At 48.9% G+C, this 12,803-nt stretch overlaps 1 protein-coding gene across 2 annotated transcripts in view; it reads left to right on the top strand.

Moving 5' to 3' along the window:
- Window positions 1-12,803, top strand: part of GALNT13 (polypeptide N-acetylgalactosaminyltransferase 13) — a 435,862-nt gene that overhangs the window by 312,160 nt on the left and 110,899 nt on the right. The gene's annotated exons all lie outside the window — the stretch shown is intronic.

The raw sequence follows: 12,803 nt of genomic DNA, 5'->3' as shown, positions 1-12,803 counted from the left end.
CTGAATCTGGCCCACTGTAACTAGCAACAGAAGAGAACAACAGTAAGGTATACTCAGAAGATAGAAAAAACATTTAAATTTGTGTTTTTCTGCTCTTGCCATTTAAAAATATATTTTTCTTATGCGGGAATCAAAATCATCTCCATATTTTTTTTTTTTTTTTTTTAAAGTAAAAAAAAATCTTTGTTCATTTAAAAATTATTCCGCCTAGCAGTGGAATAATATATCGCAAAGCGGGAGTTTCACAATTCTCGGGTTAACTTGTGACAGTTTTTTTTGCATAATATTCAGTTTTAATTACTGCAGGTTAAATAGAGTTTAAGCTATCTCAAGTAGGTTACAGAGATCTGCTTTATTAATTAGCAGTGACTGAGCCAGAGGAAAATATTTAAATACAATTAAATGCACCATTCAGTGCTCACTCGAGCAGAACTTGACTTTAAAGATTTCAGTGTAAACAGACTTCTTATCCTGAGATGCAGTATACACATTTACAATCCAACTATTTCCAATTGCACAGAAGTGAACAATATAAGAACGCAAAATAACAATTTACAATGCAGATTTTATATGAATAATGTCCCTTACAAACTCAGAGCAGTTAAAGTGGATGTAAACCCTCACATATACCCAGTGAAGTGAACAGCCTCAGATGATACACAGAGATAAAACAAATCCTACTACATACATTTTACGGCCCAGATTCACGTAGGGAGCGCGTATTTGTGAGCGGGCGTAACGTATCCTATTTACGCTAAACCTCCGCAACTTTTACAGGCAAGTGCAGTATTCACAAAGCAAAGTTGCGACGGCCTAGTGTAAATAGGCCGGCATAAGCCCGCCTAATTCAAATATGGAACATGTGGGCGTATTTTATGTTAATTTCTTGTGACCAGGGCTCAAGTCCTGCAGGAACGAGTGGGAACGGAGTTCCTGCACTTTTTTCACAGCAGGAACGCAGTTCCCTTTGCAGGACTAGAGCAGCTGAGAGCAGTCGAGCTGCCCGTGCCAATCCTTCACTAAGCGGCGATGCCCAGCTCGATTCACTGTCAGGGGCAGGCGAACCTTAGTAATCCTTTATGTTACTGGCCGCTTCCTGTATATGGATTCATTGGGTAGTGTGTGGGCATTCCGTCACTTCCTCGATGCCGCAATGTCTCCTGGGAGCTTTTGTCATTGTTCCCAGGAGACATTGCGGAGGTTATCACGGGATTTAGAAAGAACATGTGGTTTAGTAATTATGCATATGAGTGTATAATTCTTTTGGATCTTGGGTGGGAGTTCCCACACTTTTTTCCCCAGGACTTGACCCCTGCTTGTGACCCCATGTAAATGACGCTTTTTACGAACGGCGCATGCGCCGTCCGTGAAAGTATCCCAGTGTGCATGCTCCAAATTAACCCGCAAAAAGCCAATGCTTTCGACGTGAACGTAAATGACGGACAGCCCTATTCGCGAACGACTTACGCAAACAACGGAAAATTCTACGCTGGCCCGACGTCCATACTTAACATTGGCTGCGCCTCATATAGCACGGGTAACTTTACGCCGGAAAAAGCCTAACGTAAACGGCGCATCTGTACTGCGACGGCCGGGCGTACATTCGTGAATTGGCGTATCTAGCTGATTTACATATTCTAGGCGTAAATCAGCGTACATGCCCCTAGCGGCCAGCGTAAATATGCAGTTAAGATACGATGGCGCCAAGATACGACGAATCTATGAATCTGGGTCTACTTGTTCATCTGCTGTCTTCTCTTCTCTACATCCCTTCAAAAGGGCAGGATCATGTTAAATTCGTTCTTCATCTGCCAGGAGCACAGGGAAGGGGGCCGATAGATGCAATTACAGTGCGTGAGAGCTGATTGGAGAAAAGGAACACGCCCCCTCCACACAGCAGAAGAACTGTGTTCTGAATACACAAGCTGCCTTCTAAGCTCTCCCCCCCTTCCTCCTAGACACAAATTTTATCTCATGTGTCGGGAACACTTTCAGAAGTGACTCATACTGATAACAGAAGAATCAAGCACCAGAGGAGAAATTTCTCAAAAGTCCTGTACACACGGCCCAGAATCTCGTCAGGAAAAAACGTTGATTTTCCTGACGAGATTGTTGGCAAGATTCTCTTGCCGGCCGAGTGTACACACGGGCCATTCATAAGAACCGCCGTTCTTTTGAATGGCACGAATGCGGTGACGTCATCGACTATGACAAACATGCGCTCGTCACATTCGATGCCGTCCCCGCCATCTTGCTACACCCTACCTATGCCTTGAAAGCTACCGCGCATGCGTCAAATTAATTTTGAGCATGCGCGGGTTTCCATGGAGAGGTAAGTATACACACGCTCGGGTTTCTCGGAAGGAAAACACAACTCTATTTTTCTCGTCTAGATTCTGGGCAGTTTTCTTGACGAGAAACCTCAAAGTCTAGTACACACGCACGGTTTACTCGACAAGAAAGCTACTGGCAGCCCCCTTTACTTACCTGACCCCTCGAAAGTCCCGCACCGTGAACGCGCAGGCTTCTTGGACATCTTCCCGGCTCATTCATTGGTTGATTGAAAGCAGCGCAGCCATTGGTTCGTGCTGCTGTCAATCACAACCAATGATGTGGCGCACCGTGGGGCGGGGCCGAGTGATACAGTCGGCAGCTATGGCCGCCGGCTGTATCACGGGAGCGCGGGCGCAAGAACTCAACACAATGCAAGCTCACTCTCATGAAGGTGTTGAGTCCTTGCAGGGGGAGCCGAGACAGCCGCCGAGGGACCCCAGAAGACCAGGTTCGGGGCCACTCTGTGCAAAACGAGCTGCACAGTGGAGGTAAGTATAACATGTTTGTTATTACAAAAAAAAAAAATTGTACTATAGTGATCCTTTAAGCTTTGCCTGGAGATGGGATTTAAGTGCAGATTCACAGTGTCCCCGTGTGCCGCCGATCTCCGATCCCTGCGACATTACGACGCACGGGGGCGGAGAACGGCGCCAAATTAAAAAAAGTAAACAAACACAATACATACAGTATACTGTAATCTTATAGATTACAGTACTGAATGGAAAAAATACCCCCCCCCCCCCCTTGTCCCTAGTGGTCTTCCCAGTGCCCTACATGTTCTTTTATATAATAAAAACGGTTCTTTCTGCCTGAAAACTGTGGATTGTCCAAAAGTGTCCCTTTATGTCAAAAATGGTTTTAGAGCAGCTAGAAAACAGCGATAATAAATTATAATCACTTGCAGAATTGTGCGATAGCGATTTGTGGGGAAATTTGTCATAAAAAAATAAAAGTAATGACAGCGACAATTCTGCAACTGAGCACATTTCAGTGATTTTGAGTTGATTACATTATTGAATATTTTTTATTATAATTATATTATTATTTGTTATAATTATTTATAATTATTTATTATATTATAATTTATCATTTTGTTTTAAAAAAAAAATCATACCCGGGATGCCTACAAGACTCTTGTTTGGTCAGATTTAAGTGAGTTATTCCTAAAAATTACAGGCCTACAGTATAAAACGCCAAATTTCCTTGCAAAATAATTGTATTTTGGTACGTAATTCCAGACAGAATCATACCGCCAGGGAGGTTAATCAAAGGGGGAGGGCTTTTTTATTTATTTTATTTTTTTTCATAATTTTTTTGTTTAAAAAAAGGTTTTAAACAAATGGAACATGTTCAGCACCATGGATAGCACCACTCTCACATTCAGTATTACGGAGTGCATGTAAGAGGCTCTTCCTCCGGACCATTCATTTCAACAAAAATCTTTGCATACGATTACTGTATATGTGCATCCCAGATAGCAAGGATAACTTGCCACACATTTGTGGCAGTGTTTACTTGTAAGTCTGTTAACTTGCTGCACATTTTCACATTTTCACTGGCAAGTTGTACACTTGCAGAGCACTTGAAGCACAAGTTCTAGTTGACACTTTTCCAATTTGTAGCAAATTTGAGTGGCAAGTCTCCAGCAAGTGCAAAGTTGCAGTGATGAGTCTACAGCAAGAGCTCTGCAAGTCACAGTGCCCCCTGTGGTGGGATGACCATTGCACAACATAACTGAACCAGAACTTGCAGCAGACTTGCAGAATGTTTGCAAAGGAAGTTGATCTGGAATTATGCAATGTGGACTTGCTGCAAATGTGCAACAAAGTTGTGAAACCTACAGAAACATATTGAATGTGGTGAAATTTCATTTTACAAATACCTAATCACGTGCAAGGAAGGAAAAAAAAAATACAAAAAAGTTTTTGTTGCACATGATGGAACAATGGAATTCATTGGCAAACCCACCACTATAAATTTGGTAAATATTGTTGGCGAATTTAGATTTGGCCAGCGGGAGCCAATCGGCAGGCGTAGCGCGACTCGCTGTCACGTACCTTAAGGATGAGCCCGACGTGCAGGAAGTGGCTGCTGTTGCTCCTCTGATCCCTGGTAGAGTAGACAGGGGGAGCGGGAATGCAGAGTCGCACAAGCGCCAGGGATGACGCTGGTGCAGGGGCCGGATGGAGCTTCTGCGGAGTCCAAGGAAGTCTCTGAGAGGCAGGTGCAGGCCGGTAAGTAGCAGCCTGGATGCAGGAGCACTGGAACAGCAGGTAAGCCGGAAAGGAAGGTATTCTGAAAGTCTGACCGCAGCAGGTCCCAGAAGACTGGACAGGGTCCCAGAAGACTGGATAGGCAGGAGCAGCCGGACTGGTAACAGGAGAGGCCCAGGTAACAGAGAGGTCGACTAGCCGGGTCGGCAACAGACGGTCAGCGGAGTACCAGGGGTCAGGCAGAAGGATGGTCAGAGCAAGCCGAGGTCAGGGCAGGCGGAAGACAGGAACAACGAAGACAAGCCGGGTATCAGGATCTGGATCAAGCAGGAGTAGTTGGTACAGGTACAGGCACAGGTACAGGTGGTCTCAGGAAACGCTGCAGACCGGACAGCAAGGGGCCAGGCTCCCAGGACACTTTAAGTAGGTTGTTTTGGCGCCAAATGGACGCCTGCACGTGCCCGCGCGCCGTTACCGCCGGTGCGCGCTCCCGTGCGCCGTTACCGCCGGTGCGCGCGTGCACGAGCGCGATGCCGTGGTTGCGCGCGCATTGCGCGTGCCGATGCGCCGCTAGCGCCCTCTGGTGGCCGAGGTAATTCATGACATTGCCCCCCCCCAAGGGGCAGCCTCCGGATGCCCAACTGAGTCATCTTCAGCGGGTGAGAGTCTTTAAACAACTGAATTAGTCTTTCGGCGTGTATGTTGTCCTCCGGTTCCCATGAATTTTCCTCTGGCCCATACCCCTTCCATTTAACAAGGAACTGAATTTGGTTGCGTCTCTTCCTGCAATCCAGGATAGATTCCACCTCAAATTCCTCCTCACCGTCGACTAATACTGGTTCTGGGGGATCGGTATCCCGTCCAGGGAAGGAGTTGGGGACGTCCGGTTTGAGCAGGGCCACGTGAAACACCGGGTGGATTCGAAAGGACTCCGGTAAGTCAAGTTCGTAGGCCACCTCGTTTATCCTTCTCTTGACAGCAAAGGGACCCACGAATTTAGGACCCAGTTTCTTCGTAGGGCATGCAAGCCTTAAGTTCAAAGTGGACAAGTAAACTTTAGTTCCGGGTACTAAGTTGAGTTCCCCCCTTCTTCTCCTGTCAAAGATTTCCTTATTACGTTCCTGTGTTTGGGTCATGGTTTCCTGCAGGATCCTATTATTTGAGTTAAAGAAATCCAAGGTGTCTTGAACGGCGGGTACCGTACTTTCTGGAACAGAATTAGAGAGGAACAGTGGGTGGAACCCGTAGTTAGCAAAAAAAGGAGACTGTTTGGTGGCCGAATGGATAGAATTATTATAGGCGAACTCCGCCAAGGGCAGCAGAGAAACCCAGTCTTCTTGCGAAAAGGACGAGAAGCAGCGGAGATACTGTTCAAGGGTCTGATTCGTCCTCTCCGTCTGCCCATTTGACTGGGGGTGGTATGCTGAGGAAAACGATAGGCCAATCTCGAGACTACTGCAAAGTGCCCTCCAAAACCTAGATGTGAACTGTACTCCACGGTCGGACACAATATCCGCAGGAACGCCGTGGAGTCTGACAATTTCTCTGATGAAGGCTTTAGCCGTCTCTGGAGCCGAGGGTGTGCCCTTTAAGGGGACAAAGTGTGCCATCTTAGACAGCCTGTCCACTACCACAAAGATAGTGGTGAAGCCCTCTGATGGGGGAAGTTCCACGATGAAGTCCATGGAGATCCTTCTCCAAGGTCTTTCCGGTACGGGTAATGGTTTAAGGAGCCCCCAGGCTCTGAGTTTACTACCTTTGTTTCGAATGCACGTAGTGCATGATTCCACATACTCTTTGCAGTCCTTTAGAAGTTGGGGCCACCAAAAGGTGCGTTGCAGAAGTTCAGCGGTCTTTTGTATCCCAAAGTGCCCAGCCAGCTTGTGGTCATGACAGGAGCCCAGAACATTAACTCGCAGCCCCTCGGGTACGAAGATCTTATCCCGGTACCATAGCAGACCGTCCCTGGATTGTAGCTCCGGATCAGGTGGAGAAGAAATGCCAGCGGATGCCTGCCTGATCTGGGGTACCAAATCTCTTTGTAGTAGCAAAAAGTTCCCTGATGACAGAATAGTATCCGGAGGATTGGGAGGCTCCGAACTGGCGTACATGCGGGAAAGAGCATCCGGTTTGACATTTTTCGACCCTGGCCTGTACGTGATGTGGAATGAAAACCTTGTAAAAAAAAGTGCCCACCTGGCCTGGCGTGGTCTAAGTCTCTTGGCTACCTTTAGGTACTCCAGGTTTTTGTGATCTGTAAAAATCAAAATCGGGTGCGCTGCTCCTTCCAGGAGGTACCGCCACTCCTCCAAGGCGGCTTTTATCGCCAACAGCTCTCGGTCTCCAACATCGTAATTTTTTTCTGCTTCAGATAGTTTACGGGAAAAGTAAGCGACGGGATATAGCAATGCCTTGGGACCCTGCCTCTGAGAGAGGACTGCTCCAACCGCGGTTTCAGATGCATCCACTTCAAGAATGTAGGGCAGGCTTGCGTCGGGATGTCTCAGAATGGATGCCGAGGTGAACAAGCCTTTCAGGGTTTCGAAGGCTGCTTGGGCCTCTGGTGTCCAGCGAAACCGAGCAGACAGTTTAGTCAAGTCCGTTATAGGAGAAATGATGTTGGAAAAGGCTTTGATGAACTTCCTATAAAAATTCGCAAACCCGACGAATCGCTGAACACTTTTTCTGTCAGTCGGAGCTGGCCAGTCAAGTATTGCGGAAACTTTCTGAGGATCCATCTCAACGCCCCTTACAGAGATGATAAGTCCCAGAAACTGTATACTGGGGCGCTCGAACTCGCATTTGCTGGGTTTTGCGTACAGTCCGTGGATACGGAGACGTTCAAGCACCTTCCTCACATGTACACGGTGTTTCTCTAGGGAAGGGGAGAAGATTAGGATATCATCCAGATAGACAATCACAAAGAGGTCCAGATAATCTCTAAAAATGTCATTGACAAAATGTTGGAATGTTGCCGGAGCATTACAGAGCCCAAAGGGCATGACTAGATATTCAAAGTGCCCGAAACGGGTACGGAAGGCGGTCTTCCACTCATCGCCTTCGCGTATGCGGACAAGGTTGTAGGCCCCTCGGAGGTCCAATTTAGTAAAAATGACCGCGGACCCCAGACGCTGAAATAGTTCGGGTACCAAGGGAAGAGGGTATCTGTTTTTAATAGTTATTTTGTTGAGTTCCCGGTAGTCCACACAGGGGCGAAGGGAATGGTCTTTCTTTTCAACAAAAAAGATGCCTGCACCCGCGGGTGACGTGGAGGCACGGATGAACCCCCTCCTCAAGCTGTCATCGATATAGGTTTTCAGGGTCTCAAGTTCAAGTCCGGTTAAGGGGAAGATCCTTCCGAAGGGGACTTCGGCACCAGGGAGGAGTTCGATGGGGCAGTCATAGGCCCTGTGGGGTGGGAGGGTCTCGGCCCCCTTTTTGCTGAAAACATCCAGATAGTCATGATAAATTTCTGGGACGGATTGACGAGTCTCAATGTCAGAGTCCGAACAGAGTAATGGCAGGGGTGGAGACGGTAGTTGCAGGCAATGCTGTCGGCAGAATGGAGAGTTGAAGTCAATTTTACCAGTGGCCCAGTCAATCTGGGGGTTGTGGACTTGGAGCCATGGTACTCCCAGTATGACAGGGAACAGAGGGGAGTTGATCACATCCAAGCATAAGAGTTCGTGGTGGTTATCGGCAATGGTGGTGGCAAGAGGCTGGGTCTCCTGGGTAACGGGACCAGATTTTAACACCGAGCCGTCTGCTAAGTACACAGAAAGTCCAGTAGACCTGGGGCGGAGAGGAATCTGATATCTGAAGGCAAATGATTGATCCAAAAAGCAGCTACAGGCTCCTGAATCAATAATGGCGCTGGTTTGTATAGTTCTTCCTGGAAGCTGGAATAAAACAAGGATAGCCAGATGAGTGGAATTGCTTGGACGGACAGGTAGGGATACAGACGACAAGGATTGACACTTACGCAGCTTGGCAGGACAGGTCCTCACGTAGTGTCCGGACTCCCCGCAATACAGGCACAGGTTGTTGGCCCTACGGCGTTGTCGTTCCTCCGGAGTAAGTGAAGGGCGAAGGAGGCCTAGCTGCATAGGCTCTGAATTATCAGGGGTAGAAGAGGCTGTGGGCGCTGGTAGAGGTGGATTGAACGTGGAAGGTACCCGTGGCATCATCCAGACCGGACGGGATGGGGCAGTGGTCCTTTCAGTCCTGCGCTCCCTCAGGCGTCGATCGATCTGGATGGTCAAGTTGATTAAAGCGTCCAGGGTCCCAGGAACTCCTACCCGGGCCAGCTCGTCCTTTAGCGGTTCGGACAGGCCAAGGCGAAACTGGTAGCAGAGAGCCGAGTCGTTCCAGGTTGTGTCAGAACACCATTTGCGGAATTCGGACACATAGTCTTCGGCGGGTCTGCGACCCTGTTGTAGAGCATGTAATGCGGCTTCTGCAGTGGCGGTCTGATGCGGGTCCTCATAAAGCAGAGACATAGCCTGGAAAAAGGCGGTTAAGTTGTCAAGTGATTCATCCTTGATCTCCATGAGGCGATGAGCCCAGGTTTGCGGTTCGCCAGACAGTAGCGAAACGACGAAGCCCACCTTAGTAGCTTCCAGAGAGAAAGTCCGGGGTTGGAGGGCGAAGTATAATTCGCAAGCGTTGCGGAAGGCTCGGAATTTGTTACGTTCTCCCGCAAACCTCTCGGGCATGGGAACTTTAGGTTCAGGTGGCAGCATTATTACTGATGGCGAAGCGGATGCTCCTGAAGTCGCAGAGGCTGTGGCAGGAGTGGACAAGGCTTGGACCCGATTTTCCAGACGTGTGTAACCTTCTTGCAGGGTTCGGACGGCCTGGGTTAGTCCTTCCAAATGGCGGCAGAGTTCCTGCATCGGATCCACTCCCTGCGCGGGCTCGGACATGGCTGTCCGGTACTGTCACGTACCTTAAGGATGAGCCCGACGTGCAGGAAGTGGCTGCTGTTGCTCCTCTGATCCCGGACCCCTGGTAGAGTAGACAGGGGGAGCGGGAATGCAGAGTCGCACAAGCGCCAGGGATGACGCTGGTGCAGGGGCCGGATGGAGCTTCTGCGGAGTCCAAGGAAGTCTCTGAGAGGCAGGTGCAGGCCGGTAAGTAGCAGCCTGGATGCAGGAGCACTGGAACAGCAGGTAAGCCGGAAAGGAAGGTATTCTGAAAGTCTGACCGCAGCAGGTCCCAGAAGACTGGACAGGGTCCCAGAAGACTGGATAGGCAGGAGCAGCCGGACTGGTAACAGGAGAGGCCCAGGTAACAGAGAGGTCGACTAGCCGGGTCGGCAACAGACGGTCAGCGGAGTACCAGGGGTCAGGCAGAAGGATGGTCAGAGCAAGCCGAGGTCAGGGCAGGCGGAAGACAGGAACAACGAAGACAAGCCGGGTATCAGGATCTGGATCAAGCAGGAGTAGTTGGTACAGGTACAGGCACAGGTACAGGTGGTCTCAGGAAACGCTGCAGACCGGACAGCAAGGGGCCAGGCTCCCAGGACACTTTAAGTAGGTTGTTTTGGCGCCAAATGGACGCCTGCACGTGCCCGCGCGCCGTTACCGCCGGTGCGCGCTCCCGTGCGCCGTTACCGCCGGTGCGCGCGTGCACGAGCGCGATGCCGTGGTTGCGCGCGCATTGCGCGTGCCGATGCGCCGCTAGCGCCCTCTGGTGGCCGAGGTAATTCATGACACTCGCGCATGTGCCGTAGGGAACCGGGCAGTGAAGCCGGAGCGCTTCACTTCCTGGTTCCTTCACCGAGGATGGCGGTGGGGGGCAACAGAGTGATGAGTGATCGCTCGTTCTCTGCTGCGGACGGCGCTGGACTCCAGGACAGGTAAGTGTGCCGATATTAAAAGTCAGCAGCTGCAGTATTTGTAGCTGCTGGCTTTTAATATTTTTTTTTCAGCGGAGCTCCGCTTTAATACACCCAAACTTCTCTATGTGAGGATGACATCGTTCACCAAACCCCCCACCCCTCCTGCAGTCTCTTGGGACACTTCACATGTCTCGGGAGGCTTCAGGACCATATATCACTGTGCAACATGCTATCTTATAATGCACATTGGGGAGCTGGCTGTAATTCACCAGGAATCCCAAAATCCAAGATGGCGGCAGACCCACAGCAGTGAGATGAATCAGCTGTGTGAAGACAGTGGTGGAATCTATAGACAGGTAAGTACCTGTTTTTTAAAAGTCAGCAGGCCCAGTATTTGGAGCTGCTGATTTTGAATTAGCAATGTTTTCTCTTAAGGCTGGGTTCACACTTATGAAATTTGATCATCCATCCAATTTTCATGACAGGAGCGTATGCCCAGCTCTCAACAGAGCCAGTTCACACAGCTCCGGGTAAGCCACGGTCCGCATTTGGAAAGGGTCCTGTGCATCTTTGGCTCCAAATCCGAATCGGTGAACAGGGATGCACTGGACCCCCTGCTGAGACCCGGGGCCACAGCATGTGTGAACTCACCCTACCCCACCCCCTTGTTGGTTTGCGCATTAGTTTCCCCTCATTTTCCTGTGTAAACCCAACCTTATATATTTTTTCTTTTCCCCCGCTTACCTGACGTAAGATGGCTGCACTTGAGATACTCAACCACATAGATGACCCAGCGTTGTCCTGCTGAGATCCTCTTCTCTGCAGCCACCACTGGATCCCAGGCCACCATGTGCCTTTGTTACATCATTGGGATGCTGCGCTGGCTCTTCCGGGTTCAGCGCAGCCTACCAATGACCGGCTGCTAGGCTTACCCCCTTCTCTATTAGTGAATGGGGAGACATTTGGGGCTCCCGCTGCCTCATAGGATATGAACATCAGGGGCAGTAACGTCATTCAGCTAGGATGGGGGGCAATCCAAAACGGCCTTTAAAAAAAAAAAAAATCCAAATGATGTGCAGTGAAGAGTGGGGGGGGGGGGGGGTTGGGTTGCAGATGAGCCAAGGGAGAAGATCTGCTTTAAGTGTTAGGCCTCGTACACACAATCGGACTTCCATTGGACAAATCTATGGATTTTTGTCTGAAGGATGTTGTCCGTGAACTTGTTCTGCATACAGATGACATAACATTTTCAGCCAACATACACCAAACCACGTGGTTCTTCAGCTCTTTACCGCCACCCTTTGGGCAACTATTGTTGTCTGATGTTTAGCATTTGCTCGGAGTATGCGTGTTTGTACTTTGGATTTTAGTCCAACGAATTTGTGTACACACGATCGGATAATCCAACAGAACACATTTGTTGTTAGACAATTTGAGAGCATGCACAGCCAACATTTGTTGTCGGAAATTTCGACAACAATTGTCTGATGGAGCATGCAGACGGTCGTATTATCCGACAAAACGCGTCCGTCGGACAATTGTTGTTGGAATATACGATTGTGTGTACGGGCCTTTAGACTCAGACAAGGAAAATAAAAAGCCAAATAGGGAGGAAATAAAATTCTTGCTAACACGGATGGATGATCTTCACTTAACCATTAGAGATGTCCATCAATTTTAGTGATAATTTCCTCCCTAAGAATCCAAAGTTTTTATATACAATATTACTGGCAAAGCAAATTGTACAGGATATGTATATTTCTACTGTTAGATGTTTGCTCAGCACATAACAAAACATATGTTTATGCTATTTTATTTTATCTAAGGCCGGGTACTAACGAGCAAACATGTACGGTGAAACCGGTCCGTTGGACCGTTTTCACCGTACATGTCTGCCAGAGGGCTTCTGTACGATGGTTGTACTAACCATCGTACAGAAGTCCGCACGTACGTCGCCGCGATGATGACGCGGCGATGATGCGGCGACGTGGGCGGGCCTGCCATTTAAAGGCTTCCACGCATGCGTCAAAGTCATTCGACGCATGCGAGGGACGGCGGGCGCTCGGACATGTACGGTAGGTCTGTACTGACGACCGTACATACAGGATTCCAGCGGAGGGTTTTAAAACACGTCCAGGAATATTTGTCTGCTGGGAAAAGGCCCGGCGGGCAAATGTTTGCTGGAATTCGGCCCGCTCGCGCCTACACACGACCGAACATGTATGCTGAAACTGGTCCGCGGACCAGTTTCAGCATACATGTTTGGTCGTGTGTACGAGGCCTAAGATGAACCACTGTAGCAGCAAATGATTAAATTATGCACAACTCCTGGTTAGTTAATAAAATAGATACTTGGCAGATATTTCTGCAAATGATTAAAAACACATTAAATAGTGATTTATTTTTCTGTGTTT

This window comes from Rana temporaria, chromosome 6 (assembly GCF_905171775.1).
Source record: "Rana temporaria chromosome 6, aRanTem1.1, whole genome shotgun sequence".
In the NCBI taxonomy this organism is placed as follows: Eukaryota; Metazoa; Chordata; class Amphibia; order Anura; family Ranidae; genus Rana; species Rana temporaria.
Note: the sequence above shows the minus strand (reverse complement) of the source record. Positions and strands in the feature narration are given on the sequence as shown.